This window comes from Homalodisca vitripennis, chromosome 1 (assembly GCF_021130785.1).
Source record: "Homalodisca vitripennis isolate AUS2020 chromosome 1, UT_GWSS_2.1, whole genome shotgun sequence".
Classification (NCBI taxonomy): Eukaryota; Metazoa; Arthropoda; class Insecta; order Hemiptera; family Cicadellidae; genus Homalodisca; species Homalodisca vitripennis.
This window is the reverse complement of record NC_060207.1, coordinates 93,062,831-93,069,452: the sequence shown is the minus strand read 5'-3', so window position 1 is coordinate 93,069,452 and position 6,622 is coordinate 93,062,831.

Below are 6,622 nucleotides of genomic sequence, written 5' to 3'. Positions count from 1 at the left end.
AGCTATTGTAATGCGACCTAACACTCAATGCCCGCAGTCTATATTAATCTGCAACAACTTTACTATCCAGCCCTGCAACAGTCAAGTGGGGCTGAGAGTTTTAAGAGACACGTATTTTAGTTCTCAAAGTAATGGTATTTTTACTATTATTTACACTGTTTAAATATAAAAATGATCGCCCAGAAGAATTCCTGTTTAAATTAGAGAAACGTAGCTTCCTTAACGTTTAAAAATATTATATTACAATTCCCATTTTAATTAATTATTCGATTATGTTTGGCCTTATCAATCTGCTAGTGCTGCTGGCGTCGAACGAATAATACTTATCAGGTTATAAATCGAAATTACTAAGGACGGATCAAAGATGCCTACTTATTTATTTATTCACGGTAAACCCATTACATACAAAGATTACACAAATTGATAGAGAAAAGCTGAATAGAATAATAAATAGCAAAGCAGTTGAAAAAAATGATGATCATAGTACCGGAATACCTTGAATTAATAGCATAGTAATAATAATAATTTGAATGTAGATGACGTAATAATAATAACATATTAACGACGTTTAAAAATAATTAATATATAATAACAATATAATAATAAATAATGTAATAACAACGATATAAAATAAATAATTTTAATAGCAATAATAGCAGAAGTCAACGTCCCCAGCAACAAGATTCCCAAAGTATTCGGTTAATCGTGGAGTTCATCTCGTAGTTAGTGGCATGATGTAGACGTCCAAACAGGTCCTTTGATCTTGTGTTAGACGGTAAACGAGGATTAATCGAACCAAGGATTTCTGGACAGTCGACCAACCCGTTCAAAATTCAATACAGGAAGAGAACATCCTGAGCCTTACGCCTGACATCAAGAGTCCTCAGTCCGAGCAGAGCAGCAATGTCATTGGTCGGAGCATCCCGGTATCTAAACCCAAGTTTCAGTCCAATTAGATGAAGAAATCTCCTCTGGATACGGTCCATGTCGTCAATAAGATATTCTTGATGAGGAGACCAGATAGTACTGCAGTACTCAAGGAATACAAAAGCCTGACAAAAGCACAATACAGAGATCTTAGAGCATAGGGACAATGTAGATTTCTTGAGAAGCGGAAAATCATTCCAAGACTACGATACGCAGAAGCACAGGCACGTTCAACATGAAGAGCTGGACTTAGGGTAGGGATAGAATAACCCCAAGGTCCCTAACCATCAAACGTCTCTCTAACATACACATTAAACTTCTGGTACAGTATGTAATCAAACACAACCGGTTGATGAGATCTTGTGAAGGAGACTGTTACACACTTGTCAGCGTTAAGGATCATGAGGTTATCCACACACCAAGTTTCGATAGCTAACAGACTTTCTTGTAGAAGATGACAGTCGTCAACTGAGGATACAGAAGTATACAGTCTAATATCATCGACAAACAATAAGTAGTTCACTTTAATAACTTCAGAGATGTCATTAACAGAGATGTTGAAGAGAGTGGGAACCTTTTGAAACACCAGACATTACAACGAAGTCCCTGGAGAATGCACCAGCGAATCGTACACGGAGCAATAGATTCTGCAGATAGCTTCCAAACCATTCCAAGTGGGGCCCGTATACTCCATGAGCTTGCAGCTCTTTCAAAAGATGCGGATGACTGACATTATCGAACGCCTTCGAAAAATCAAGGTAAACAGCATCGGTCTGAGCTCGAGTTTTAAAAGAAGATATTATCTCATTCTGAAAGAATACCAGATTTGTTACGGTAGATGTATTTGGCATAAAACCATGCTGATTTGGCGTGATTAATGATTTCCATGCTGATTCTCCGCAGGAAAGGATTAATTTTAGAAAGATCAAGCTGTTCAAATATTTTGGCAAGTGCTGGTTGGGTTGTAATGGGTCTATAATTTCCGACGTCACCCGCTGATCCAGACTTATGAATAGGGACAATATAACTGACTTTGAAGACATCAGGAAAAGTACCACATACAATGCATCTGTTGAAGATTTCTTTTAAGGGTGCAGCCAATACAGATTAGCAATGCTTTAGTACTAAGGGGTGTATGCAGTCCAGTCCACATCCCTTGGACACATCTAAAGATTCCATAACACTAGTTACATCTTGCAGAGAGAAGGTACGCGAAGAAATATGCTCTAGTGGAGCAGTCATTAAAGTTGAAGAAGTAGATGTAGCCTAGATCCATGAAATACAGAAGAAGAGGATTCTGCAAAAAGACCGCACATATCTTTTGGATTTTTAGGAACTTTGCTCCCCAGTTTCATTACTGATGGAAAGTCAGAACTATTTCTCAAATTTTTCATGTAGCTCTTAAAGACTTTATGATTTTGAGACAGGGCTTCCTGAACAAAGCTGGTGTCGTTACTGAGACACTTCTGGGGCAATTCTTTACATCTGGCACGAGCTTTGGAAAATAGATTGTAAGTGTTGATATCGAGAGTTTTCTTGTAGCGTCTATGCAGTATCTTGTTTTCAAAAATAGAATCTTTCAGTTCTTTGCTGAACCAGGAGGGAAAGTGGAAATTTCCAACTCTCTTTAACGGTGTGAATTTTGAGACACAGCCACCCGATTACTACGATTATTAATGGACTACAACTGCCGAAACATGCGTTGCCCAAGATATTCTTAGTTAAATCTCACATACACGTCATCTTACACTAAAAAAATAATAAAAAAATTATGACTGATTTGTCATATCGAATTATTCAAGAAGAAGTACTACAAACAGCATAAATGTGATATTCAAGATAGGAAAAATAGTAACTTGATCATTCTTCCCGTTTTTACACCATCATTGTTCCTATAGTCAAACGACGAAAGGTAGTAAACAATAAATTTACGCTGAAAAACACATTGTCTATAGAATTCATAATTTGCATTGGAATTAGAGTTGGTAAACTCAATATTAACCTATTATGAATTATAGATTTTTTAGGAAATTTTAGGACATTATTCATTGCATTAAAACAATACAAAGTAACATATACACATAGCCAAACAAAATCTATTTTCAAAAGCTTTTCAATCTATGTGAATAATTAATTACATTTCAGTTAATTTGCTACTCAACAAATCACCATATTATATCAATAACAAGACTATTGGTTTAGGAGTGATACAATACAGCAATGAAAGTATCCTAAAACCCATAATAAGTTACAAGATAAATTAATAATATATGTAGTAGTAATTGTCAGCAGTAATCGAGTGTATGATTAGCAACACTGCAGTCATAAAATCATTATTAAATTAATGTTTATTGAGAGAAACTTAATTCCAAGAAGCCAATCTCAACTTCTTGCACTTGGTTAACATTAAAGTTTTAACGTTCCAGAAGGGAGGAGAAACTCACTCAAGTTACGATGATTCCAGATCTAAATGAATGATTTTCTTCTTCTAAGTGTTAGCCTATCGTCATATACTGCAACATCGAAGACCTTTTGCTCATCCCGGAAGTGTACAGTGATAACAGTTATATAACCACCGAAGACAACCGATCAGATCCTATTAGGGAAATTCACCATCCTTAAAGAGAGAGCCAAAGATGGCATAACGCCCCCTTGCCATTGCAAGACAGTAAAAGAGAAGGAGTTCAGAAGCAGTTTCTTCCTGTTTGTTACATAATCTACAGAGTGGGTGCTTCCGAAAACTACCAACTGTATGAAGATGTTTTCTCAGGTGCCCATGTCTCGTATTCAAAGCCACAACCTGAGAAGACAACAATCTACTTAAGGAAAGAAAATGAGACGCTACCCTTGGAGAAGGTGACTACGGTAGTAGCATACTTATCCTTGACCCGATTACATTCTCCACTTTCTAACATTTTCGGTGTAAACATATTTCGTGACAACCATAGAACATCCACGACTAGGAATTGTACAGAACGGTTGAGGCTATTTCATGTTAGACGAGTCCAGGTCTCCCAAGGCATCAGCTCTTACATTCTAGACTCCCTCGTGCCAGGAATCCAACAATCAGTAATATTGAGTCTGCCAAGGGAAGACACAACCTAATAAAAATCCAAGAAAGTGTGGATTTCAACACACCGTGAGTCCAAAGTGTTCAATGCTACATGGCTATTTGTACAAATTCTGATTGTCTTGCTTCTGTACCGCAAGATTCTCATGAGCACACCTCATTATGACTGTGACTTTTGCCTGAAGAACAAAGGGGTAAAGACCGATAGGGACCACCAGTTCTCTCCATGTTTTCATCCCTAAAATTCTAACACTTGCGTTACCAACTTCTTATTTCAGAGCTATCCGAAAACCAGCTGGTGGAGAAGGTTTCCTTCCCTCTGACAAAGTACCCCTAGATGGTATCACAACGCTAAAGGATTTATCAAAGGAAAATCTTTGAGGCACCTGACATTACATCATGTACAGAGTATCTCCCTTTATCAGGATGCTAATCTTGCCATGTCCTCTGTTTCAGCCTAACGCTGACTAAATTCCTGCATTTTGAAGATAGTAGACACAACTCCTGGTTACAACCTGACAAATGGGTTAGTAACAATTACTGAGAAACATCCCAACTCGTAAACAATCACAACTCATTGCACTAGGCACAAAATATTTGATTACCCAAAAGGGAGAACTAATTTATCAGATTAGCGTGATGACTCTAGGCGTTTATAATTACCTTATATAACGTTTGTTTTTAGTGGAAATTACCCATACAGTGATCAGCAACTGTTTATACTTGCCTTCAAAATAATTCCAATAAAATAATGGGAACAATCGCAACTGATTGAGATGGTAACTATGGGTGTACATTACGTTAGTAATGCTTATTTAGAGATATCCTCATCAACGTACCCAACGCCAACTCGTGCTTAGCCCAATAAAAACTAAGAACAACTCCAACTGATAAACACGATATCTCAAAGTGCATATGACATAAATGTTTATATTTATGTGGAAATGTTTAGTGTGACTATTCCCACTTTTTAACGCATAAACATTGGTTTTAGCAACAATGTAGAATTATCGTATGTGGTTACTTCAGGTCTTGATTATAGTAGTTACACCAGAGATTTTGAAGGAAACAGGATTTTTCCGGACATTTGCCATCGTTCAGTGAAACAAGAAAACAGTAACACTACGTTTCGAGATCTGCTATCTGATCTCTTCTTCAGGTAAAGAACTAACCTAAATACATAATTACAAACTAGGTTAAAATAAACAAATCTTACTAAAAGCGTTGTGACACGCCTAAGTCAGGAATCACAACCTACATGTTGTTGTCAACTTCACTAACACTAAAGGACCATGCACTTAATACAAAAACTATACAAAACACTAATCATTAAAACTAAAACTACGGAATACAGGTCACAATTACGTCTTCACTCGTCTTACTAACCCCCTACGACTGACCAGAGGGTATAGTCAATGGCAATCGTGATGGCTGGCTAAAACAAGATGGCGGAAAATACAAGGTGAAGGGGAACAGGAATGGGCCCTTTCGTTATTATTGGTTCATGCGAGATGAACTTCTTAAAAACATATTGTGACTCCGCATTGGTTTATTACAAAATATCCGATCCGTTTGATACTTTTGGTTTTCTCTTTAGTTCATTTTTTAGAATTGGCAACCAAAGCGGCCTAATCTCGACTGATGGTTGACTGATTGGTTGGTCTGCCAATTTAATGTATGTTGCCCTCAATTAATTTCCTTTTGAAGAAATGTGGTTCCGATGTATTATGGTGGGCTTCATCCCAATTCATATGATGGTCTTCGGACCAACAATGGTGTGCAATTTTTGACTTTTCTGTGAACCCTTTCTCGTGTTTTCTTTTGTGTTCTTTTATCCTTACGTTTAGTGGTGGTGTCTTTTTGTCTCGCCTATGTATTCCCTATTGCAGCTACATTTTATACTGTAAACACAGTTTTTGGAATCCTGTGTGCCATTTTTTGGTTTTGTTTTTACGAGACTTTGTCTAAGAGTGTTATGTGTTTTAAACGCGGTTCTTAATGTTGTACTTTCTACCTACTCTTCTAATTTTCTCCGATAATCCCGGGCACATAAGGGATTGACATAAACGCAAATTTATCACAATTCTGTTTTTCTGACTCAGGAAATGATTCTTCTGGTTCGTTTGCACTTATTAATTACTAATTGAGGGTATCCATTGCTTCTGAGATCCGATTCAATTTTCTTAAATTCTTCTTTTTAGTCCATCTTTATCTGAGCACAAGCTCTTTGCTCTATCAAACAACGAGTAGGCTATCCTTCTTTGACAGATTTTTGATGGTTTGATTGATAATTTTAAATATTTTTTCCTGTGTGTGTGTTATCTTTCGAAAAACAGTTGTCTTAAGGACATCCCTATCTCTTAATACACACACATCCAAAAAAGGGAAGCTGTGTTTTGGACTTCCACTTCCATTGTGAGGCGGATGGAAGGAGAAATACTATTAATGTGATTCAAAAAATTATTTAATTCAATGTCTCCATGAGAAAAAATAACAAAGGTATCATCCACATACCTCCACCAAATCTTCGGTTTGAACTGAGCTGAAGCCAAAGCTTTTCGCTCGAATTCCTCCATAAAAATATTGGCGAAAATAGGAGACAGTGGAGAACCCATTGCCATCCCC